General features: G+C 40.8%; 1 long non-coding RNA gene and 1 other non-coding gene across 3 annotated transcripts in view; one reads left to right on the forward strand and one right to left on the reverse strand.

Moving 5' to 3' along the window:
* Positions 1 to 25,430, reverse strand: part of LOC138743988 (uncharacterized) — a 44,869-nt gene extending 19,439 nt beyond the window's left edge. Inside the window, exons 1-2 of one of the 2 annotated variants that reach the window (XR_011345167.1) lie at positions 25,133 to 25,430; positions 16,434 to 16,513 (exon numbers count right to left, since the gene is read on the reverse strand). This is a non-coding gene — a long non-coding RNA (uncharacterized lncRNA). Of the gene's footprint in view, positions 1 to 16,433; positions 16,514 to 23,218; positions 23,318 to 25,132 lie in introns of those variants that run through there. The other variant, XR_011345168.1, reaches the window with a different exon arrangement.
* On the forward strand, positions 3,250 to 3,407 carry LOC138745113 (U1 spliceosomal RNA). Its single transcript, XR_011346041.1, has one exon. It is a non-coding gene; the product is annotated as a U1 spliceosomal RNA (small nuclear RNA).
* Positions 25,431 to 26,468: the final 1,038 nt, after the last annotated feature.

Raw genomic sequence — 26,468 nt, forward strand, 5'->3', positions numbered from 1 at the left:
TTGAGTCATGTGCAGAAGAAAGTATTTGTAATCTTGACCTTCAAGAAGCTGTCACAGAACATAGAACATTACAGCACAGTACAGCCTTTTCATCTGTGGTCTTGAGAGATGAACAGCCATCATCTTTAATGGAGTCCCTGTACTTGTTACTCCAGTAATGGCCAGTCTACTGCACTGCGGGACCCTGGTGTCCATTTTGCTCATTTGATGTAACTAAACTTTGAACTTGGAGCAGCACAGTCAACGCAGCACTGTTACGGCGCCAATGATCAGAACCAAGGTTCGAATCCCGCACTGTCTGTAAGGAGTTTGTACGTTCTCCTTGTGTCTGTGTGGGTTTTCCCCAGTTTCCTCCCACCATTCAAAACATATTGAGGGTGTAGGTTAATTGGGTGTAATTGGGTGGCATGGGCTCCGTGGGTCAAAAGGGTCTGTTACCGGGCTGAATGTCTAAATTTAAAATTTTAAACTCTGATTATGAACCAACCTTTCCTACAAGAAGGAAATGTGATATTGAGTGCCTTGTAATGTCACTGCCATGAGTGTACAGCCAGCAGTGTAAAGCACCTGTGAAATGCAGATGTGAGCCTTGGAGGAGTGGGAAGTGTTCAAGCATGTCATAGGAATTGGATTATCCTGCTACACCTGAGAAAAGTGGAGTTTGCAATTTGATGAATGATTTAATCAGGAGTCAAAGATGAGAGCAATGGTGTACTTGATGCGAGGCTGAATTTCATGATGTAATTGATTTTAAAATTCTGTGTGAAATCATTACATGTGCTGTACTACATCTACTTTTGGCACTTCTTTCCACATCTTGGAGCAACCATTCTCAACCTTTTTGCTTGGCTATGGCCCCCTTTAGGATGCTATTCAAAGTTTAAGTTTTGATTTCTTCTGTATTTCTCTCCTACTGACTCCATAAAAATCATTTTGAAAAATATTTACGGTGAGATGAAAAGAAAATAAGACATTCATGTTGTGGCCCCCAGGGGGGGGTCAGTTGGTCCCCCCGTTGAGAATGACTGCTCTAGAGCATCTCGTGATCCCATAATAGGGCTCCACGGTTGCCGTAGTGGTTAACACAACACCTTTACAGCTTCAGCAATCAGGACAGGACCGGGGTGCGAATCCGCGCTCTCTGTAAGGAGATTATACATTCTCCCCGTGTCTGAGTGGGTTTTCCCAGGGTGCTCCAGTTTCCTCCCACCATTCAGAATGTACCGGGGTATAGATTAATGAAGTGTAAATTGGGCAGCACGGACTCATGGGTTGAAACGGCCTGTTAACATGCTGTATGTCTAAATTTAAATAACATTTATCTCTCTTTCTTTTTGCCTTGGCCACCAGGTACGCCAGAGGGTTCCACAAAAATCAAAAGATCCCCTTTTGCCCGTGCGGTATGATCTCTTCCACAATGCTTTCAATATAGATGAAATAACTTCTGCAATGATTGCAATGTATAATGTCTTATCTTTAAGTAATGCCATCATAGAACAGCATCAATCATCAAGGATCTACATCACCCAGCACAAGCTCTGTTCTCACTGCTACCATCAGGAAAGGGGTATAAGTGCCACAAGACTCGCACCACCAGGTTCAGGAACAGCTGCTCTGCCTCCACCATCAGACTCCTCAACAACAAACTCAATCAGGGACTCATTTAAGGATTCTTACTTGTGCACTTTATTGATGTTTTTTTCTCTGCATTTAACAGTGTTAGATTTCTCTATTTGTTTCCGTGTGTACATTGAGTACAGTTATTTTTGCACTACCAATAAGTGGTGATTCGGCCTCACCAGCAGGAAAACGAATCTCAGGGTCGTATGTCATGTCATGTTTGTACACTGACAATAAATCTGAAACCTAAAGCTGATATAACTAGTGTAGCATTCCATGAGGGTGGTATCATCGGTGGAATGAGCTGGGTACTCAAATCACAGTGAAGGCCCTACTATATAAATTTTATGAAGTTTGTCCATTGGAACCATTAGACACAGATTGGTTGTACATGATGATCCCAGTCTGTTTTCCAACACTTCAGTTTGGACCACCTTGTGTATTCTTCACGTTAATCTAAATTGCCAATGTCCTGGACTAAACTATCTTTATGCAAAGCTGGAACAGTTTAATAACAGTTTGTGAGCTTCATTTGAAAAAAAATTTTCGTTACAATGAACAAAGGCAAGAAATCATGCAACAAAAAAATGTTCTGAAAAGTTCACTTGATCATTTGTAAATAAATATTTACAGTATGTCAACAAAACCCAGTGATGTATCTATTCAGCAGAAATAAACTGCGTTCATAAACTGTAATTATTTAAATCAAAATTCCAAAATTGATTAGATTTTGTAAACTTTTTTGCTCCAACAGACTTTCAGTTTTTGTAAACTAAAGTGGCCACAAACAGCACTGCCTCTTTTTAGAAATACTAAGTTAATAAATGTATTTGAAATATGTGTGTTTGTACATTAGTTCTAGTTAAAAACAAAAGTCAAACTTAGTCATTTAATTGTGCAATATGTATAAGCAATGTTTTGCATCCCATTTAAGTGTAAACTGGCTATTTGTTTTTTTAAATTAAATTTAAATTTAGACATACTGCACGGTAACAGGCCATTTTGACCCATGAGTCCATGCGCCCGATTTATACCCAATTAACCTACACCACCAGTATGTTTCAAACGATGGGAGGAAACTGGAGCCCCCATGGAAAACTTGTGCAAACAAGGGGAAACGCACAAACTCTTTACAGCGTGGGATTCGAATCCCAGTCCCGATCACTGGCACTGTAAGGACGTTGCGCTAACCACTACACCAACCATGCCACCATTCCTGGTTACTGACATTCCTGGTGAATCAGCAGAAATATCTCCAAGTCTTTGAATACTAATTTGGCATCAAGGAAGAATCATCCACAGCAAATGGAACTGCAAGATGAAGTTGAGCATTTAATTTATTGACACTAATATGAAGATCTGTTGACCACTGCCACATCTCCATGGATTGCTTGGCCATGTTAATGAGGCAGCTGTTTAAAGCTGTGTCCAAAAAGGGGGCAATGGGATGAAGGGATAACTGAGATACTGTACCATGAGGTGATTATCCCTTTTGCCCTCTCTTCAATATAAAGACAAAATGCTGACGGTTCTGAATAGAAGCAGGACTAGCATTTGTTCTGCGTGAATATTTAATTTTTAATGCAGTCTGAAAACAGGCAATAGTCTTCTTGCAAGAAGCAGACCATCAATTTTAGCTCTCAGTGGAGAATCAGTGGTCAAGATGGCCGATCTCCAAGGGCAAGGCTAGTCAGTGCACTTCAGGTGTGCTAATGCCTGCAATGTCCCCAAATGTAGGATACTTGACAGCAAAATTTGTGGGGGAACTGTGTTCGCGCTCTCCCCTAAGTAAAGACGGCACAGTTGGTGTAATGCAGTTACAGCACCAGCGATCAGGACTGGGGTTTGAATCCCATGCTGTCTGTAATGAGTTGGTGGTACATTCTCCTTGTGTCTGTGTGGGATTTCCCAGGGATTCTGGTTTCCTCCCACTGTTTGAATCATACAGGGGGCTGTAGGTCAATTGGGTGTAATTGGACAGCACGGGCTTGTGGGCCGAAAGAGACTTTTACTGTAGGTCTAAATTAATTCTTTTTTACAATTTCCAACAAATGATCTGGCAGAGAATTGCACTGAATGTTAATTATATTTATTTGGTCATTATTAAACCCACTTCACCTTCATAAACTGGGTAAAATGATGTCCAAAATCTCCCCAATGGATTGAGGTTGGAAAGATGACTGTTGATAGATGATGGGAAATATTGGACAGATAGTTTAATGCAAAGTGGGAAATGATTTGTGGGCATTGCACTGGTTATAATTTATTTAATTTCCAGTATGCAGAGAAGAGAACAGCCTCGTGAACTTCAGAGATAATGTAAATGTGGGGTTTTCCACGTGAACGAAAATAAGTTATATTGTTTATTGCCACATGTCCTGAGAATGAGAGAAGAGCTTTGTTTTGTAGATTATCGGCAGTAATGAAGCAAGAGTCCAGAATTTAGTGTTACAGTCAGTCAAAGAGTGCAGGGTATAGTGTTACCAAAATAATGAGAATGATATAAAGAAAAGTGGTAAGGTTTGCACAACGCTGTTAGAGCACCAGTGACCAGGGTTTGAAGCCCGCATTGTTTGTAATGAGTTTCTATATTCTCCCTGTGTCTGTGTGGATTTCCTCCGGGTGCTTCAGTTTCCTCCCACCCTTCAAAACGTACAGGGATTGTTGGTCAACTGGCTGTAATTGGCTGGCATAGGTCCCTGGGCCAGAAGGGCCTGTTACTGTGCTGTAAGTCTAAATAATTCTTTTAATTTCAAATCAATGGTCAAAAACATGTAAAGACATAATTTCTTACTAATAAGAAGTCCATTTAAGAGTGTGATTACAGGAGGAAAGAACCTCCCCTTTAATCTGGAGCTTGATGTTTTCAAGTCTGTCGCAGTCATGTACTTACTGGTGTTGAATCTCAGATGCAGAAGGAAGAGAGTGAGAGCGTCAGGATCACCCGTGTGGCAGTGAGCCATTGAGAAAGTCAGAGGAGTTTAGCTGGGTGGTGTTTGGGGAGTTGAAGAATGCAATGTTATTCCAAATGAATAATAAAAAAAAGTCAACTCATGGAGTGCTGAAGGAAATGCGTGAGTGTATTCTTTATTTGTTTGTAAGCTGTGGTAAATCAGTGCGGTTCCAAGCTCTTGAATCATTTTCCCAACAGAAGGGGGAAGAAGCAAGTGTGACTGGGGTGAGATGGTAGCAGAAAGTGCCACGGGGTATCTTCTTTCCATCAGCAGCATGGCGATTCACCACCAGGATCCTCCTTAGTTGCTTGCTCCTAGTGGTTGAAGAGCTGTTTAAATTCTATCTCTTTTGTAAAGCAATGGCCATAACATTCACAGTGCAACATCTCGGAGAAGAATATAGGAAGCAACATCAACCACTAGACATGTGTTTTTTAACCTCAAGTTACAATTTAATTTGCTCCAAAACAACAGTTGGCTGGACTTAAAGATAATTCTCCCCTGCATCTTCACTTTGTCTTCATTTGTGAACAGAGTTGACCTCTACCCACCTTGAAGTTGAGACTCCTTCCCAGTACAGAGTAACAGTTTCTTTGCTCAAGTGTTGAACATTACACATTGAATAGCTGCAGCAGAGATGGTTGGTCCAGCAGCATTATCTTTTCCCCTTCCTCTCTGAGGTCCTGGTCATGCTCACATCCTCCACCTGTTTGTTTCTGTTGATGGAGATTGATGAACTCGACCACCTCTCACTCCTTATTGACTTTATTCCCAATTCTCCCAGCTATTTGGCCAGCCTCATAATGTCAGTGTCTTCGCTAAGAATGGGGGAGAAGCCTCTGAAGTCATCGAGAAGCTCAGGCCCAAAGTACATGTCGACAGCATTTCAAAGATGGGTTTGGCCTCCTCCCACACCTCCAGGATAATAAAAATATCGCATTGCTTCCAAAACTGGTACTGTATCACATTCTCCCATTTCTTTTCTTCGATTCATCTCATGCCCATCTCTAAAGTCTCCTTGCGTAACATGATTTGAAAGTCTTAATGAGACCTGGTTTGTAAAATTGGCATGTCAGAAGGTGAAGCTGGCGCTGATATATAATTTTGTGTATGATCTAACACCAGGAAACCCCCGAGCAGAAGATTCTTGCAGGGAAACCTTCACTTCCAGTACAAACAGGTTCTGCAGCCAGTCCTCAGAAACACATGAGACCCAAGCTTTCTTACGACAAGATCAGCAAACATTTCCCTTTTTACCCTTTAGTACACGTGGGCTTTTGGCTAGGTCACCAGAAGAAATTTGTGCTGCAAGTTCCCTGAGGCCTTTGCATGTAGCAAAAATGTTAATCTATAGATGTTTATAAATGACTAGCTACAATTTATTTTTAATAAATTAAGTCCTATTGCCCAAATATCTGTAAAAATGCCTGTTAAAAGCTCACATATATTTGTCATCATTACCTTTAATATATTGTTTCCATTGATTGCACTGGACAATGAAGCTTTTGCTTCCTGAACACTTCTGGGTGTATTTTATGGATTTTGGACTGCTGATCACAAAAATTGCCTTAAAAATTTCCTATCACGTACCATTTTTTGATATAAGCTATTTTTGTGAATTTTGTGATTTCCTGTCACATTTTAAGTCTACTTCAAGCACAAAGAGCAAAATGTCACTGAAAGTTCATTTTCTGCATTCACACTTGGACTTCTTCCCTCCTAATCTTGGTGCAGTCAGTGATGAACATGGTGAAAGGTTTTACCAGGACATGGCAGTTAAGGAAAAGTGGTATCAGGGCAATTTGAATCCATCAATGCTGGCCGACTATTGTTGGAGAATGACACGAGAGGCACCAGACAGTAAGTATAAAATAAAATCAGCAAAATACATTTTCAGGTCAGTTGAACTAATGCAAAGTGTCAGCATCATTATGCCATTAAACATACTAAAATCAATAAAAGGTAATTTAATATTTCTCCAACTTCCTATGTGTTACTGCAAATCTGAAATAATCTTTGTGTTCAGCTTGAAGTTTTCTGATCATTATCCCCATTGCTTTCAGGAAAAAAATCTTTTGAAAAAAATTTGTGCTCCATTTTATTGCATTTTCATTGGCGGTCTCTTCAATGTGATCATGTTCCTTTGAGAAACCTTCCTCAGTTGATGGGAAGAGGTTATTTGTCTTTGTAATTATCCAAAGGTGTGATAAATAACTTCCCCAGGCTTGTCCAGTTTTTCTCTTTTCCCATTCCAAAATAATATATTTCTGCAGTAAATTATCTAGTTGCTCAGTCGAGACCCCTTCCATTTTCACATGGATTTTTAGGGGGGGACATTCCTCAGGCCTCAAGGTTAAAGCAAACTGACGTGAAAAGTGAGCACTGATAGGATTTGCTATTCACAGTCAGATGACTCCATGGTTGCTTCTACAAAACCTCAAATAAAAGTAAATAAATACTTTTGCGTGTTGGGAAATAAAGTCTTTTTTTTAATCTCTGATTCAACCCAATGAGTTCTCCTTTAAACAAACATCCTGACAACATTGTTTGTGCAGATGCAGTTCACTCAAAGGCCTATTCATTTGTGAATGCACAAACATAAATAACACATGACTCCTCCCTTCAGTCACCCATGGGGGATATATCCCCTCAGCACTGTCAAATGAAAGCTAGGTTCACACAGTTTGTTTTCTCTTGTACTGTTTTGTACACACTCATGAAAAGATAGTTGCACTTACAGAATTCCATTGTTTAACAGGGTAGAATTTTGTACATTCTGATTGATTGCTTAAATTTGCAGGATATTGGGTTTACCCTTTGTATCCCATGACATTTCCTAAAACATGATTTTACTGCAGTCAGGTCAGGAAGCTGTTTGCATTGGCTGTCAGATCACTGCAATAACAATCCAAGTAGGAACAGAGCCTCATCCAAACATGAGTGCTATTGCTTCCAGATATCTTCTTACTAAGATATCCGATTAGTCACCCTGCTCAAAGCACACCTTTCCCATGGTGGAGATAGTTACAGGTTTTGCAAGTTAAAATTTAAATAACTTTCTCATATCCAGGAGGCAGTCTGCTTTGTTGTCAGTAAACAATCAAAGATGTCTTCCAGACAATTAAAAACCTATAAAACTTAGGATGGGAACTTTTCTTTCTCAATTAACCTTCTTGGGAATTAGCAATTCACACTTCCTTAATGAAAAGATGGTTTTGAAAATTTTCAACTTAGGAATTCCAATTCCTTATCCATACACTTTCAAAAAAAAAATAGAGAGAAATAGGTGTTTTTTTTTGTTCATAAAAGAGATGACATGAAAGTCTGATTCAAGTTGATGTGATTTGTACATAGATAAAAGTGATTTTAGGCTTTTATTTGACTGTATCTACATTATATATTTAGTCAAAAGTGGAAGTTCAGTCCAGAGTTATGTGACTGAGATATTTGTTCTTTGATAAATTCAACTCCAGAGCTATCAAATGATTGGTGTCTTAAAATTCTTCATACAGAAGTAAATAGGTTGAAACTATACCAATTAATAAGGAAGGGTGTTTTTTTTTTGTAAGCTTGCTTTGAATGTTTAAAACATATCTGCTGCCATTAAGCTTAATGAGGACAGTTCAAGACAATGTCTATAAAAGTGATGCCATCTTTAGTACTCCATGCAAGTACTTTCAGTGTCATAATTTGTTGGACTGTGACGTTTTTAGTTGGCTCTAGAAAATGACGAGCAATAAATATATGGAGCATTATGCTAACAGTCAGTGAACAATGCCTTGTCAGTTCCAGTCTGATGGTGATACATTTTAATTTGGTCTTTCATAAAAATCTTGGCATGTCTACACCATTTGAACACAGGCTTGGAAGACAAGTGTGTCATCGAAGCATGCAGTTTATCACCCCTCTATATTTTTTGTCCTTTTCATTTAATGTCATCACCGTGGCAACAGACATTGCCCTGGAAATCATTTCAAAACAGCTTATTTGTTGGCAGAGACCAAGCAAGGTTAAAATATGTGTTTGGCTTACAAAATGTCAGTGTGTGAATATGGCTGGGTTCAATTAATAATCCTCTTGGACATTCTACCTTGTAACTAGACACTGAAGTAAAACTAAGTGCTGTGTAGATTTAGTTGCAGCAAACCTAAGGTATCTTTCTGATATTCCTTTATTTTACCTTATCAATTTTATTTTGAGAGGTATGCAACATGCCTAGTAAGACATCACATTTAGATTTTTAACATTTAAATTTTGAATGAACTTTATCAGTCAATCTTATTGAAAGTAACATGATACTGGATCCCCACATACTAAAGCTAATTATTTCTGGATTAGTTTCATTTGACACCATATTTTAGTGTCTAATTCTCCATGAAAATACTTCCTACATTTTCTTAACACCTTTGATTCTCTTTTAGTCAGTGTGTTGCCTTACCCCCATACCGTTAGCAATGTAAACCCATCACAGTTTATTTACAAACATTTACAGATGATTAAACTACTGTACATTTAGTTTGGATCTGAGGTTCATGACTGGTAGAAGGGCAATGCGTCCGTCTCAATGCTGTCTCATTGTGTGATACTTTGAGTCTCTTTGAAAAAGAAACTGTTGAAAGCTGACAGTATAAAAAAATTTCAGTGGACTGACCCTAATGAATGAACATCTCTGGGTATACACTATGAACTGTAATAAAGTTATGCAAGTTGCGAAACCACACAGAAACGCTGGAGGAACTCAGCCGGCCTCACAGTATCCATAGCAGGTAAAGATGATATTACTGACATTTTGGGTCTGAGGCCTTCTTCAAGGTGTAAGCAAAAAAAAAACAGGAAGACATTTGAATAAAGACCGACGAATGTCAAGGGGAAGAGTCCAGACCAACAGTCAAAAGGTGTTAATTGGACATGATAAGAGGAAAGGTAAGGATTGATTTTTCGGCTCTGCGAAAGGAGACTGAGGAAAAAAGGAGGAGAGAGGGAGCTGGGGAAAGAAGAAGGGGGAGGTGGGAATTAATAGAAACCGGAGAAGTCGATGTAAGTGCCATGCGATTGGAGGGTGCCCAGATGGAAGAAGAAGTGTTCCTCCAATTTGCAGTTGTTCTCAGTCTGGTAGCGCAGGAGACCATGGACAGAAATGTCAGTAAGGGAATGGGATGGAGAATTGAAATGGGTAGCCACTGGGAGAATCATGCTGTTGTAGCAGACAGAGATATGGTGCTCAACATAATGATCACCTGGTTTGTGCCCAGTTTCTCCAATGGATGCAAGTGGCTAGTTGATCTGGACAGAAAATTCTGCTCATATTTTTAGATGATCTTGAGCTCCAAATGTGTCCACAGTGTGCATATATATTTGAGGGGGCACATCATGATGTGGTGTGGAGGGTCATGTGACCTCACCTGCCAATCAAGGGTTAGATCTTCCCACCTGTGAGGCTGATGTGTAATTGGTTCTTTCAGCTGGCACGTGGTTGGTTCTCTGGTTGTCAATCAATTGTTAGATCTGACCACAGGTGAGGCTGATGCTTGATTGGTCCAAGCAAGTCACGTGAACAGGCCTTGCATTGAAAAACCATGCGTGGAGCCTGTTCAGTCCCTTTTGTGCTGCTGCCTTAAGGCCAGTACTGAAGTCCAGGTTGCTGACAACGGACGGGCATCAGAGGGCCAAATGCAATGGTCCCATCCTGGATCCTCTGCCATAGTCGATGCTGGAAACCAGGTTCATTTGACATACTTGTAGTTGTAATTCATTTACTGTTCATTAGTGTGCTGTGCCTGTGGGTCAATGGGCATTGGGTGTTTAACCCTTGCATTCCCAATCAGGAGTTCAGAATGCTTAGTAGTGATTTATTTGCACTCAATGTGTAGTTATTTGTGTATTAATCTGGGTTAGTCTGTGTGAGTGTGTGCGCTCTTGCAAATTCCTCTGTGTGTAAGTAAAGACCACTGTTTGTTGATAACACATGTCCAGCCTTGATTCTCTGAACCCTTCAAACCTATTCTGAACTCAGCACACATGAAAGTCATTTAGGTGATTGTATGAATGCAAATACGTCAGAATTCACAGAGCAAGAAGGTGTACATTGATGTACGTGCAAGCACTACCATTTTCGAGCTGAACCTCTCCAAACAACGCTGTCATGGGTGATGAAAAATCTACCTGAAGGAAGAAATACTCCCTATTAAATGATCTTTTGAAAACCATCAGCAACTACAAGTTTAGGTACTGGTTGACCCTCTCGCAGATTCAGTGAGTGATTGGTGCTTTCTGGAGTTGGGGCAAGTCGGAATGACCATGTGGAGCAGCATCACTGCAAGTGCTGGAAACACTTTTGCTACCATTCCAAATATGAGCTGTTTTAGCAGCCAAGCTACTGGCTGAGAACGTGATGATCACCTCACAGAGATGATGGTGACCTGTTGGAGGACATTGTTCTAATGTGATATGCAGGATTCGAACCCTGGTCCCAATCGCTGGCGCTGTAACAGCTTTGCGCTGACTGCTACGCTAACCATGCAGTCCCTTTTGCTTCGTTTGAGAAAATCCAGTGGACCCTGGAAGTCAATTCCAAGTGACCTGATGGCAACCCAATACCACTTTCTGGGGTGATCTTCTGTGCCAGCTCTATTTAAACCATGTGTCAAAACAAAGGCCAAGTTACTGTGTGACCTGACTGCTGGCTCACCCAGGCACATGTGGAAAAGCACAAAACGCGAATGTCCTGTCATCAAAATTATGACAGAGCGGATTGTTGACAGATTGATGAAATGCTTCCCTGACCACCACTACAGAGTCAGAACCTCATAATAAACAATGGAATGGATGTCAAGGTCTTCGGTGCACAAGCTCCTTCTAATCCTCAACAGCTTATCAGAGATCTAGTGGTGGCTATACCTTGTCAATGTCATGGAGGCAGGACATGGTGAAAGAAAGCAGATGATCCTTGGGAACTTATACAACTACTCTCAACCCCAATCAATCATCAGTCTCATGCTACCTCCCCTCTCTCCCTGGCACCTCAGCACCCACTTGGCCACAATACAAATATAGAAGTCGCCAGAAAATAAACATTGCAAATCAAATTTTGAAATGAAATTATGCCATACAATATACAAAATCCAATGAATCATCCTTCAGCATTCCTTTCTACACAGTCCAGTGCTCTATGCAGTCATATGAGGACCTGCTGCACGGTTAGGAATGTAAGATCAGAAACACATAAATAGGAGCAGGACCTCTGGCCCATCCAGCCTATTCTGGCTGATCTGATAATAGGTTCATTTCCAGTGACCTGCCTTTTCCCCAAAACCCTTAATTCCTCTACTATGCAACAATCTATCAAAACTTGTCTGAGATATGTTACTGAGGTACCCTCCACTGCTTCAATGTACAGAGAATTCCATTTGCTACACGTGTATCCAAACTTTCTCCATCACCACCATTTGTAGCCCCCCAAACAACACTTACAAGTGAAACAAGAATTCACTTGTGAATCTGCAGGGGTCATCTACTGCCTCTGGTGCTCCCGTTGTGGTCTCCTCGATGTTGGAGAGACTGGACATAGACTGGGAGTACCTTGGTTCTGTTAAGTACCTTGGTTCTGTCCGCTGGAATAGCACAGATCTTCTAGTGGCCACCCATTTCAGTTCTCCATCCTATTCCCTTGCCGACATGTCTGTCCACGGTCACATGCACTGCCAGACTGAGAACTCCTGTAAATTGGAGGATCAACACTTCATCTTCTGACTGGGCGCTCTCCAACCAGATTTGACTTCTCTGGCTTTCGTTAAGCCCTCCCCCCCAATTCTTACCCCATTGCCTTTCCTATTCTGTCTCTCCATTCTGTCTCTTTTCACACAAATATGATAAATTCTTAACTTGTCCCTTATCATATCCAATTAATACCTTTTGTTGGCCTGGATTCCTCCACTTGCCAGCATTGTCTGAATTCTGAGATTTTTTGCTTCTGGCTTAGTCCTTGAAGAAAGGCTCAGGCCCAAAATATCAGCAATATATCATTGTCTCCTATAGACGCTGAAAAGACCGGCCGAGTTCCTCCAGCATTTTGGAGTGTTTTTACTACAATCAGAGCATCTTCAGACTTTCATGTTTCACAGAGAATTCCTTTTTAGATTCACCACTCTCTGGAAAAAGCAGTCCCTCCTCATTTCCATCCTGAATCTACTACCCTGAATCTTGAGTCCATGCCTCAGCTACACAGCCTCTAACTTATCTATTCCTTTCATAATTTTATGTAAAAATCCCCTGAATTCCAGCTAGTGCAATCCCAAATGATTCAATCTCTCTTCATAGGCTAGCCCCCTCATCTCTGGAATCAGTCGAGTGAACGTCCTCTGCCCCGCTCCAAGGCCAGTACATCCTTCCTCAATTCAGGAGACCAGAACTGCACACTGTACTCCAAATGCAGCCTCACCAGAACCATGTATAGTTGGAGCATAACCTCCTTGCTCTAAGCTCAATTTGTCTTGCAATACAGGCCAGTATTCCATTTGCTTTCTTGATTCCCTGCTGCACCTGCAAACTAACCTTCTGCGATTCGTGTACTAGCATTCCCAGGTTCTTCTGCAGCAGCCTGCGGCAATTGCTTGCCATTTAATTAATATCCTGATCTTCAATTTTTCCTTCCAAAGTGAATGACCTTGCATTTACCAACATTACACTCCATTTGTCAGACCTTAGCCCACTCAATTAACCTATCCATATCTCTCTGCACACTCTCCGTATTCTCTGCAGAATTTGCTTTTCCACTCAATTTAGTGTCATCAGCAAACTTAGATACACGACATACATGTCCTCTTGCAGATCATTAATGTATATCATGACAGTTGTGGGCCCATTACTGACCCCTGGGACACAACATTCACCACTGATTTCCAACTAGAAAAATGCCCGTGTGTCCCAACTATCTGCTTTTTATTGTTAACCAATCCTCTATCCATGCTGATACATTGCCCCCCAACTCGATGCATCCTTATCTTATGGATAAGCCTTTTATGTGGCACCTTATTGAATGCCTTCAGGAAATCCAAGTAAATAACTTCCACCTGTTCCCTTCTATCTACTTTGCTCGATATATCCTCAAAGAATTCCAGTAAGTTGTCAAATAAGACATGTCTCTCCTGATGGGTCCAATTCATTCCAGATGTATCCCTATTTCCTCTTTAATGATGGCTTCAAGCATTTTGCCAACTACAGATGTTAAATAACTGGCCTATAGTTACCTGCCTTTTTCATACATTCTTTTTAGAACAGTGGTGTGACATACGTCATCTTTCAATATGCCAGGACCTGCCAGAGCCCAGAGAATTTTGGTAAATTATCACGAAAGTGTCAACTAACTTCTGCCATTTCCTTCAGTAGCCTGGGTTACATCAGGACCAGGGAGGCTTATCTATCTTTAGGCCACAAATTTGCTCAACACCCCTTCTTCAGTGATTATCCAAGTCCTCGCTTCTCATCATGTGCATAACCTCTGTCTTTGGCATGGTAGACATGTCCTCCACCATGAAGACTGACACAAAATGGCCATTTGGTACTTTCTTCATTACCTTTCTCATCCTCCAAGGGACCTAATTCACTTTAGTCATGCTTTTTCACTTTATATAATTATGAAAATTTTACTGTCCATTTTAATATTTTGTACCTATCTTTTTTTTCATAATCTACCTTCCTTTTATTTATTGATTGCTTTGTGGTTCCTTTTTGCTTTTTAGTTTTCCCAATCTTCTAGTTTCCCATTACTCTTGGAGACTTTGTTCGCACTTGCTTTTAGTTTGATGCCTTCCTTAGTTTCCTTACTTATCCAATGCTGGCTGTCCCCATCCTTACTGTCCTTGCTTTTAACTGGAATATACTTCTGATGAGCTCTGTGAAAAATCTCTTTGAAAGTATTCCACTGTTCCTCAACCGTTGGTGGAAGGTTCAGCAAAGGAAACTACAAATGGCTTTGGATGACAACCCCAAAGTTGGAAGGCCTGGCTATGGACTGTATCAGCTTTATATGGGCAGCAGTTGGCAGTTATGTGAGCATCTGGCAGGCTACAGCAAGGGAAGAGGCAGGATGCCCATATTGCAGTAGATCAGTGCTGCTTTCCCAGAAAGGACACATATTCCTGCTCTTCGGAGGACCAGTGACTTCTCCAGATCAACTCAGTATCGATGATGGTGACCTGTTGGAAGACATTGTTCGATGATGGTGACCTGTTGGAGGACATTGTTCTCATGTGATATGTTACTAGCCTATTCACACTCTGCGATCCATAGCCACAATAAGTGGCACAATTGCAGTTTGTTAACAAGGCAGTAATCTGAGTTTCCATTTCAACTTAATAGTTAGTAATGGTAGTGATCTGAGTTACAAAGCAGTGTTATGAGCTTTCATTCTGATCCTCTGACATTTGGAACCATCAGCTTGAACTTCATGGAAACCTTAAATAGACCATCAGATACTATATTATTTTTTAGCCCTTGCACTCTCTTTCTGGACTGTCCATTGTCACACTATGCACAGTTGCAATTGCAAACATGAAAGTCATTGGTGAAGAGTATGTATAAATGAAGAACAAAGTGAAGACATGGATCCGGCAGAGGATGAGGAGTAGGAGAGGTCCGTGGCAGGCCACGGCAAGTGAGTAAAAGAGTGAGCTGCTGCATCAAGGCATGGGTGGTCCATGGTATTTGTTGAGGGAAATGAAGAGAGCAGCAGTCAATGTGAGAGAAGCGAAGAGAGCAGCAATGCTGAATGATGATTCATTGGGTTATGTATATTGTACAAAATTATTTCATTTCAAACTTTGATTTGCAATGTTTATTTTGTGGTGGCTTCTATATTCAGGCTGTGGCCAAGTGAGTGCTGTGGTGCCTAGGGGAAGAGGGGAGGGTGCATGAGACTGTTGATTATTTGGGAATTGAGAATGAAGTACTTGTCTGAGTTCTCATGGACATTATACTGAAAGGAGGTTGTCAAGAATGTCTCCTTCCTTTCACTAAAGTAGTAATGGTTGCTGGTTGAGGCTACCTGCTCAGAAGGCACAAACTGATAAGATGGCCCAGCAGTTTGCTTGGTTCTGGTTGGAAGATTGTCAACCTGCAAGGACCCATACGAGTGAATCAGATGTTACCATGGTGCTCATTTGGGTTTGTAGAGAAGTCCTAGTATTAATGCAGAAAGTGCTGTTCTTTGGTTAAGCAGATATAGTTATTGTGCAGTTTTATTGGAAATAATTACAAAAGGTACTTGTCTTAAGTCATGAAATGTTTCTTGAAAACATTCTCTCTAACTGGAAGGTAAGCTCCTCATGCCAATTTAGAAGATGGCGGGAACACAGTCAATTGTTTTTGTTTTAATTTAAATTTACATTTAGACATGCATCACCGTAGAAGGTCCTTACGGCCCACGAGCCCAATTATACCCAATTAACATACATTCCTAGTATGTTTTGACGCTGGAATGAAACTGTAAACCTTCAGAGATAGGGTGAGAACATACAAACTCCTTACAGACAGCGCGAACCCAAGTCCTGATCGCTAGCACTGTAACCCTGCCACCTTCTTTTGCTTCTTTTAATGCAGTGGTTCCCAAACTTTTTCAAGCTGCCGCCCCTTGACTCCCAGGCCACATCCCTAGTTCCACCACACCCACCCCGCCCCCCCCCCCCCCCAAGCCCACACCATGCACACATACAATGAGCACACACCTCTTTCTTTGTATTAGGTCTTATGCAAATTTAAAATAACAGCTAATCTAACACTATAAACAAATGTATGTATTTCACAAATAAAACTTGTAGTAAACCACTTTATTCAGCAATTTGAAAGGGTAAATTTACAACTCACCTGTTAGCTACACTGTCTTCACAATTTTCACACTATATTTCCTATCTATTTTGTTTGCTGTCCTGCAGCCATATTTTATTCTGCAACAAAAAATGAGTTCTTTGTAAAAATCATGCCACACATAACAAAATGCAGCAGAAAAAAACATATGGAAATATATTAGCACTGCAATTACAAGGAGAAGTACATGACACAATAATACAAGTGCAAATGTGAAACTAAAAATATCAAATACTCAAGAGCTACTTAACATTGGAAGTTACAATTAAACATAAATACAGGTATACCCGGTATTACACGGTTTTGAACAGTTCAGGTTTTGATATTACACGGTTGGCCCCACATCCAGGGTGGTCAGTCACTGTCCAGAGTGGTCTCAGTCCCATCCTGAGTGGTCCTTTCCCAGCCAGTCACCACCACCATCCCAGGCAGTCACTGTCCCAGGTAGTCCGTCGCCATCCCGAACAGACACATCCTTTCTTTTTTAAACTTTATTTATTCATTCAAAAAACAAATAATATATGACATATACAACAATTAACCATAAACATGAATGTTATTTTTTATATATATTAAAAAAGAGAAAAGAAAAGAACCCCCCCCTTCAGCCAACTCTCCTAAGGAGAGCCATAAAGAAAGAAAAAAGTAAAAATATTGAAGAAAAATTAAATATACATATTAAGATCTAATCAATGTAAATTGAAATGTAAATATTCTGAATATAACGACCACTTATTAATAAAAAAATTATAATTATCACGTGAAACATACATAATTTTTTCCATTATTAAACAATATTTCATCTCATTATGCCATCTATTAATATCAATCATATTTGTATCTTTCCACGTACTAGCAATACATTTTTTCGCTACGGATAAAGCTAAATATACAAAAGCAAGCTGAAACTTATCTAATCCAAGCCTTTCAAAGATTGCAAGCTACCCAATAAAAATACTGTTGGATCTAAAACTATTTTATAATCTTATACAGTTATTCTAAAAACGATTGAATTTTCTTCCAAAAAGATTGTATATGTATACATGACCAAACGGCATGAAAAAAAGTTCCAACTGTATCACCACATCTAAAACACAAGTCTGATTCATGAAAACCATACTTTTTTAGTTTTTCAGGTGTTAAATATAACTGATGTAAAAAATATAGTTAATCATTGCATAACAGGCACTTATCAATCTAGTTACACTATTATAACAAATATCTAACCAATCATCTTCGGAAAAAATAAAACCAGTATCCGCTTCCCATTTATGTTTAGATCTATCCCAACCCTTTTTATCCAGCAGACACATCCTGAGCCCCGGGTAGACCCATCCCAGCCAGTCACCATCCCCAGCTGAAGTCCACATCATCAAGATACAAACATTCAGATCACCCCTATTTTCCTCACCGCCCCTTTTTTCCTCACCGCCCCTTGGATCTTTCCATTGCCCCCGGGGAAAGGGGTGGGGGGCAGCAGTCACAGCACTGCCCACTTTTGGAAATGACTGTTTTAAGGTATTTGAGCATGTACTGTAAATGCCTCAATATTTGGAAGAACAGGAAGGTTTCCTTCATTGTCCAAGTTTGAGTGAATTGATGAATGAAGAGCAGGTGACTAACATTGGCCGACTTGGTAGCCCCACAGGTTTTTAATTATCAGTGCAAAATTCAAGCTCAAAAAAAACCAAGGTAGGAATGAATATTCGCTCATGCCACTTAGCCCAGAATGCAAATGTACGTAAATGCAATGAATTTATACTGTATGTGTGTGTGTGTGTATATATATATATATATATATATATATATATATATACACACACATATATAAATTTATTTATTTATTTATTTGTCTGTCTGTTTGTTTATTTATTTATTTATATATGTATGGATATACTTTTTTGTTGCATTTATATATTTTTTTTAAGGCATCAAACTCTGGTATTTACATAACCATCTGTTGTAGATGGAACATTCACTCTGTGAAACATCTCCTGTACATTTACTTCACAGGGTGGTTCAGGCTTTCTGCCACCCAATATAAGATGTAAAAGGCATCCTTTCCTCTTCTCTTTATACAGTCTCTCTCTGCTCTATGATCCCAATCCTGCTGCAACATCACAAGCTGACTATCCTCCTGACTCAGGAGTGTCAACGTGGACAAAGTGAAGGAGATCATTGTGGACTTCAGGGGGATCAGGAATGACCATGTTCCACTACACATCAACAACGCTGCATTAGAGAGCACAAATTTCCTTGGAGTTCACTCAACATCTCCTCACTTGTTAGGAAGGTGCAACAGCGACTACACTTCCTGAGAAGACTGAAGTGGGCACTGAAAGTCTCAACTTTCTGCAAGATCACTATCAAGAGTGTCCTGGCCGGCTACATCACAGTGGGATACGGTTGCTGCAGAGAAATGGATCAGAGGTCAATCAACAGGACCATAAGAGTGGCAGAGAGGAACATTGTAGTCTCCCTCCCATCCCCATCCCTGCTCCCCCCAATTGACGTGATCTTCTGGGATTGTTTTCTGAAGAGGAAGTCCAAAATCATTGAGGACCACTTCCACCCCACACAAGGCATGTTTCAGCTGCTCCCACTGGGCAAGAGATACAGGAGTATCAGAGCCAGCACCACCAGGCTGAGGAACAGCTTCTTCCCATGGGCAGTGAGAATGCTGAAGGACCAAAGGAACTACTTACACCCACCATCCGAGACTCTCATGTGTACAGAACAACTATTTATTTGTATAGATGGAATACTTCTCCTGCATATATATTGTTTGACTGTATGTGTGCTATGTCTGGTTGTGTGTCTGCATGTTTTACACCAAGGACCAGAAAATGCGGTTTCATTGGGTTGTATTTGTACAATCAGATGACAATAAACTTGTTTTGTCCTGACTTGACTTTGCAGATACTGCCTGGCCTGCTGAGTTCCTCCAGCAGTTTGATTTTTTGCTTCAAATTACAGTATCTGTGGTCTATTGTGCATCCCACTTGATTAATGGCTCCATAATTTTAGATATTTTCCTGTGAGTGATGCCATGGGAGACCCTCCAGTGTTTTTTTTAAACTTGAAATATTGCCCACATAAACATTTCACAAAAGCCTTCTATCCAAAGATAATCCTACTCTGGTTTTACAATATTAGGGGCTGAATAAATATAAAGACAAAAGAGTATGTGGGGAAAAAACACAAAATGCTGGAGAAGCTCAGCTGGTTCTTTATGTAGTAAAGGTGGAAATGGCGTGAAGCAAGGCTGTGTTCTCGCACCAACCCTCTTTTCAATCTTCTTCAGCATGATGCTGAACCAAGCCATGTAAGACCCCAACAATGAAGACGCTGTTTACATCCAGTACCGCACGGATGGCAGTCTCTTCAATCTGAGGCGCCTGCAAGCTCACACCAAGACACAAGAGAAACTTGTCCGTGAACTACTCTTTGCAGATGATGCCGCTTTAGTTGCCCATTCAGAGCCAGCTCTTCAGCGCTTGACGTCCTGCTTTGCGGAAACTGCCAAAATGTTTGGCCTGGAAGTCAGCCTGAAGAAAACTGAGGTCCTCCATCAGCCAGCTCCCCACCATGACTACCAGCCCCCCCACATCTCCATCGGGCACACAAAACTCAAAACGGTCAACCAGTTTACCTATCTCGGCTGCACCATTTCATCAGATGCAAGGATCGACAATGAGATAGACAACAGACTCGCCAAGGCAAATAGCGCCTTTGGAAGACTACACAAAAGAGTCTGGAAAAACAACCAACTGAAAAACCTCACAAAGATAAGCGTATACAGAGCCGTTGTCATACCCACACTCCTGTTCGGCTCCGAATCATGGGTCCTCTACCGGCACCACCTACGGCTCCTAGAACGCTTCCACCAGCGTTGTCTCCGCTCCATCCTCAACATCCATTGGAGCGCTCACACCCCTAACGTCGAGGTACTCGAGATGGCAGAGGTCGACAGCATCGAGTCCACGCTGCTGAAGATCTAGCTGCGCTGGATGGGTCACGTCTCCAGAATGGAGGACCATCGCCTTCCCAAGATCGTATTATATGGCGAGCTCTCCACTGGCCACCGTGACAGAGGTGCACCAAAGAAAAGGTACAAGGACTGCCTAAAGAAATCTCTTGGTGCCTGCCACATTGACCACCGCCAGTGGGCTGATAACGCCTCAAACCGTGCATCTTGGCGCCTCACAGTTTGGCGGGCAGCAGCCTCCTTTGAAGAAGACCGCAGAGCCTACCTCACTGACAAAAGGCAAAGGAGGAAAAACCCAACACCCAACCCCAACCAACCAATTTTCCCTTGCAACCGCTGCAATCGTGTCTGCCTGTCCCGCATCGGACTGGTCAGCCACAAACGAGCCTGCAGCTGACGTGGACTTTTTACCCCCTCCATAAATCTTCGTCCGCGAAGCCAAGCCAAAGAAAAGAAGAAAGGTGGAAATACAGAACCAATGTTTCAAGCTTGGGCCCTTCATCAAGGTATGCGAGAATGCCGGCAGGCATCCGAACAAAAGGTAAGGGGTGGCAAGTGCAGGAAATGATAGGTGGAGAAAGGAGGGAGGGGTCAGCAGCAATGAGGGGGAGGGGGGGATAGCTGGTGGGTAAGGGGGGAGGGAGGGAAGAACTGGAAGGACAGGGAAAAAAAAGTGAGCACATTTAGCAGAAAGCAGAGAAGTCAATGTTAATGCCATCTGGCTGGAGAGTGCCAAGATGGAAAATAAGGTTGCCGATTGGGAGATCGCTTTGCTGAACACCTCTGCTCCCTCTGCTACAGTAACCAAGACCTCCCAGAAGCCAACCAAAGCATAGGTTATGTATTTTTATCTTTGCAACGTTTGATCTTCTGAGCTCCTCCAAAATTTTGTGTTTTTACTTCAACCACAGTGTCCACAGATTTTCATGATTTACTTCCATGTGAGAAAATGTATTGGATTGCTAATTAATGCATTGTGTGACAGATCATGTTATATTTTATATTGTATATAGATATGCTTTTGGAAGATAAATTGTGGGTGTTTTAGTTAGGTCACACACAGATACAAACACTTTAAAACAAATCTCATTTAAAATGACAGAGTTCTGCTCAAGCCAGACAGTCAGGCTTCGAGTGCCTTTGCAAAAACTTTGAAGAATGCCTGTAGAGACTTCACAAGTAAGTGTTAATTGCACATACTGTGGAGTAATGGATTATTATTTTGGAAAGCAACAGATGAACAAACTCAGAGGATTAGGTCTGGTAACATAGTCTTGATGTAGTTTGCTGTTCTAGGAAGGTCCTTGTTGGTTTTCAGAGAGAGATTTGATGCTCATTGGACACCCAAAACTGATTTCTTCCAATCAGCCACTTCAACGTCTTGCCGAAGCAAGTTGCCCCATCAGGGTTTTCCAGATTATAACCTCTTTCTTTCAGGTCATCACAGAGTTCCTGTTCTGTTTCCCTTATTTCAAGTGAAACATTATACAGCCAGCCATCTCTTCTTGTATGGACCACAAGAGCTTTGGACAGACTGAACTAAGAACTCACAACCCGTCTTCAAAATAGAGTTTTCCACAAGCTTACCAGCTCATTATGTTCCAGTCCCAGCTGATGCTGCTTAACTGTAGAACTGATCTCTCCCTCTCCCTCTCCTTGCAAAACCACATAACCTTCCTAGAACAGCTAACTGTGTTCAGACTGTGGCACTGGGCCTAATCTTCCAAGTTCATTCATCTGTTACTTTATAATCCCTTACTCCACAGCATGCCCAATTAACACCTACTTGTGAAGTCTCTATAGGCATTCTTTAAAGCTTTTGCAAAGGCACTCGGAGCCTGACTGTCTGTCTGGCATTTTAAATGAGATTCATGTTGAAGCGCTTGTATCTGTGTGTGACCTAATTAAAAACCCCACAATTTATCTTCCAAAACCATATCTATATACAAAATAAAATACAACATAATCTGTCACAATTTATACTTATAAAACTAAAATTTTGCCGGCAAAAGAGACAATGGCCTTATGTACTGACCCACCAAGACCACTCATAAATTGGAGGAACAACACTTGATTTTCCACCTGGGCACTCTCCTGCCAAATGGCATTAACATTGACTTTTCTCTTTTCTGCTGACCTGCTCTCCTCTCCTCCTTATTTCCCCCTGTCCCTTTCCCTTCCCCCTTCCAGCTCTCCTCCCCACCCCTTTCTATTAACCTAGCCATCCCTCCTCCCCTTGATCTCTGCTGTCCCCTCCCTACCCTCTCCACCTATTACCTCATGCCTTTGTGACCATGCCTTCCCCCCTTCCATCTGTTTTGTTCAGATGCCTGCCAATATTTTTCCATACCTTGATGAAGGGCTCAAGCCCAAAACATTGGTTATGTATTTTTACCTTTGCTCTATAAAGGACACTGTTTGACCTGCTGAGTTTCTCCAGCATTGTGTTTTTACTTCGACTACTGTGTCTACAGATTTTCAAGTTTTACAACTAAAATTTTGCCACTTGCTTCCTACGATACTCTGCTGTTATCAAGTAAGTAGCTGATCAGTGATGAAATGATGACCTGTGACATTGTAAAGTAATCGTAGACACTGCTAATCTGTTAACATTGATTGCTATCTAGAATTAACTGCTCCAATGTGCACTTTAAATGCTTTTGGTTCATACTCCAGTTTTGTTTTTTTTTATCTGGAGTTGGAGAAGGAGACATTTTGTATTTCTCAGTTCTGTTGAGGAATTGCTAATCTTTATTAAAAATAATCTTTTCAAATTATTCATTGAATCCCATCTTACCATTTTGCTGTAGTAGTGCGTGTAATTGACAATACATGAATCAAAGTAGACACAGCCTTCAGAAAGAGATCTGCATTCACCCTCTGACCACTTTCCATATTGGACCAGGTCTTGAGATGAGTTTTAAACAACTGCACACAGAACTGAAAGCTCCAAATTCTATTTTAGATCTGCACCATCACAGGAGCCTAGAACTCATTGCAAATTCCAGCCAAAATTATTCCCGAAAGTGACAAATCAGATTGATTGGATACTGTAAAAGGAATATGAAGTGCTTGACTTCATAAGGAGAGGCAACTAAAGTTAGGACTTTATGTCAGAACCTTTCAAAATGCTGGTTAAATTGCATTTGCAGCTTTGTGAGCACCTCTGGTCATCACATAAAAGGAAGGAACTAGTTGTGTCAGAGGCGTGCGGATGAGAGTCACCAGGATCTGAGCATAAAGCCCTGAAAAAGGTAGCAGACACAGGCCAGGACATCATAGATAAAACCCTCCCCTCCATCAAGAACATCTACAGGGAACATTGCCATCAGGTAACAGCACCATTCATCAAGCATCCACATCAACTAGTGCAAGCTCTGTTCTCACTGCTACCATCAGGAAAGAGGTAAAGGTGGTACAAGACTCGCACCACCTGGTTCAGGAACAGCTGCTCCCCCTCCACCATAAGACTCCTTAACAACAAACAAAGTCAGGGACTTATTAAAGGACTCTTACTTTTGCACTTTATTGATTTTTTCTCTCTCTCTCTGTATTGCACAGTCAGTTTGCTTATTTATTTATATGTTTACACGTGTACATTGAGTCAGTTCTTCATTCCACTGTCAATAACTCTGGTAAGTCTGCCTAACCTACAGGAAAAAGAATCTCAGGGTTGTCTGGATGTTTCTTTGTTTGGAGGACTTAGTTATGAAGAGAGATTGGATTGGCTGAGTTTGTTTACCCTGGAGTGAAGGAAAGGAAATAGATAAAATTATAAGAGACATGGATAGGGTAGATGTTAGAATCTTTTACCCAAAGTAGGAATAAAACAGGGAGTAGATTCAAGGTGAGAAGAAGGAGTTTCAATGGATATTTAAGGGGATGCTTTTTTCTTTGAGGAGTGCACGACAGATGATGTAGTGAAGTCAAATACAATTGCTATATTTAATAAACACAGAGGAAGGTGTAGAAGGATACAGAGCTAATCAGGCAAATGGGATCTGGGCAGATGGGCAATCATGGATATGGTGGGCTGAAGGGCCTATTTCTGTACTATTCATCTCCACAACTCTCAATTTTCATGAGCGTCCTCATGGATTCTAGTAGCAGGGAACAACATTGCACCAATTCATCACTACTTGCAATGGGAACCACGCTGTGAATCTGCATTTTGTAGGAACATTAGCTCTACTCATTTGAATGGGAAAGAACAGCTATGACTGAGGTAAATTTCAATACATTTACAATTTTTTCAATAATTTTTTATTCCATTACATGCATTTTAAATTATTTAAGTCATTTAGCTATTGAATAGTTTAAAAGATTTTTTGGCAGTAGGTTGATTACCTCAATAATTTTGGAATGTTACTGAATATTTTTGTCGCATTCGGAAAAATTGAGAATCATTCATAGTACTTTGATTGCATGACTAGCAGCTAAGATCTGGAAGTGTGGTTTCACCAGCTACCATTTTTATTTCCAAATGTTTCATAGTAGGGCTTATTATGTCACTGATATCAAAATAGCAGGATTCTACTAAAGGGAAACAGGCCATTCAGCACAACCAATGCACATCCTCCCATATTAACCCCACCATTCACTACTTAGTCCATAGCCTTCTTTATCTAAGTGGTTCGAGTGCTCATCGAGACACTCCTTAAATGCTGTCAATGACCCAGCTTCAACATTCCCTCAGACTGCAGGTACTTACCACTCACTGGATGAAAAATGGCCACTTATATACTTCCTGAATCTCTTCCCCTTTATCCTAAACTTATGTTCTCTTGATATATCTAGCCCTGACATTGGGAAAAGTTTCCTGCCATCAATCTATACTCATAATTTATATATCTCAATCATGTCCACTCTTAACCTCCTCAACAGCTGAAAAAAATATCTAGCTTCTCCAGTGTAGAAGAAAAAAATAATAAAGTTTTAGTGGGTGACAAAGAGTTAAAAGCTGCCACTTTTAAGTCTATTAATCATTACAAGTTCTCTCAGTACATTAAGCTGTGCGCTGCTGAATAAGACAGTAGACCCTCTGCATTCCACCACAGACTTTGAATTGTTTATTTTTGAATCAACCAATGACAATTGCTTTCTCCCTTATATGGTGGATGCTCTCAGAGCTTCAGTGCGTCATGTGTCTATTGTTTGTACCTTTATATAAATTAAACCGGCTGGTCCGTGCTCAGGCAGAGCAGCCCCAGTGTTTTGGTGGGACTGTTCTCCAAGATATCTTGTAAATAAAAACTCCTTCTGAAGTGACTCCCTGGTGCCTCGGCCTAGTTATTTCATTATAAAACACTTTTCTCCGCAACATCCAGTCTCTTATAATTGACTAGCCCCATCCCAGACAACATTCGTGTAATTCTTCTCTGGACCAGCATTATCACATCCTTTCTATATCTTGTAACCAGAACAGTATATAGTGCTGTAGCTATAGTCGGTCCAAAGTTTGATAAAGTTGAACCATAACTTTTGTATTCGAAGTCTGACTAATGAAGGCCAGTATCCTCTATGCATTCCTAACGACATTGTCTACACTCAAATATCTATGGGCTGTAACTCCAAAATTCTTCTGCTCGTCAATATTTCCTAAGACCTTACCAATCATGACCTCATAACCTCATATTTGTTGGAATAAAATTCCATCTGCCATTTTTCATCCATGTCATCAAAACATAAATATCACTTTATTATGGTTTTTACACAGCCGCTGTGTAAAGGGAAATTATTGCAAAATTCCCTCAACGCAGACTGTGTACAAAGTTCAGAACGGAAAAGAATGGCTCATTCCCGTTCCAAAATTTTTCCAGCGGCAGCCCTAGACAATTTTGCAGACTGCCTGCAGTGTAAACTGAAGTTCAGGCAATCTGCAGCAATGAGTTAATGAATAGCACACATATTTGCAAGTCCAGCCTCTTAACTTACCACACTTTTATTATTCAATGTAAAATCATGTGAGGGAATGGAGATATTGAGTTTTGTTCATTTGTGTGTGAACTTCAGAATGGAGGGAAAAAAATTTTGAATGGAAAAAAAAG

The sequence above is a fragment of the Narcine bancroftii genome, chromosome 10, assembly GCF_036971445.1.
Source record: "Narcine bancroftii isolate sNarBan1 chromosome 10, sNarBan1.hap1, whole genome shotgun sequence".
NCBI classification, from domain to species: Eukaryota; Metazoa; Chordata; class Chondrichthyes; order Torpediniformes; family Narcinidae; genus Narcine; species Narcine bancroftii.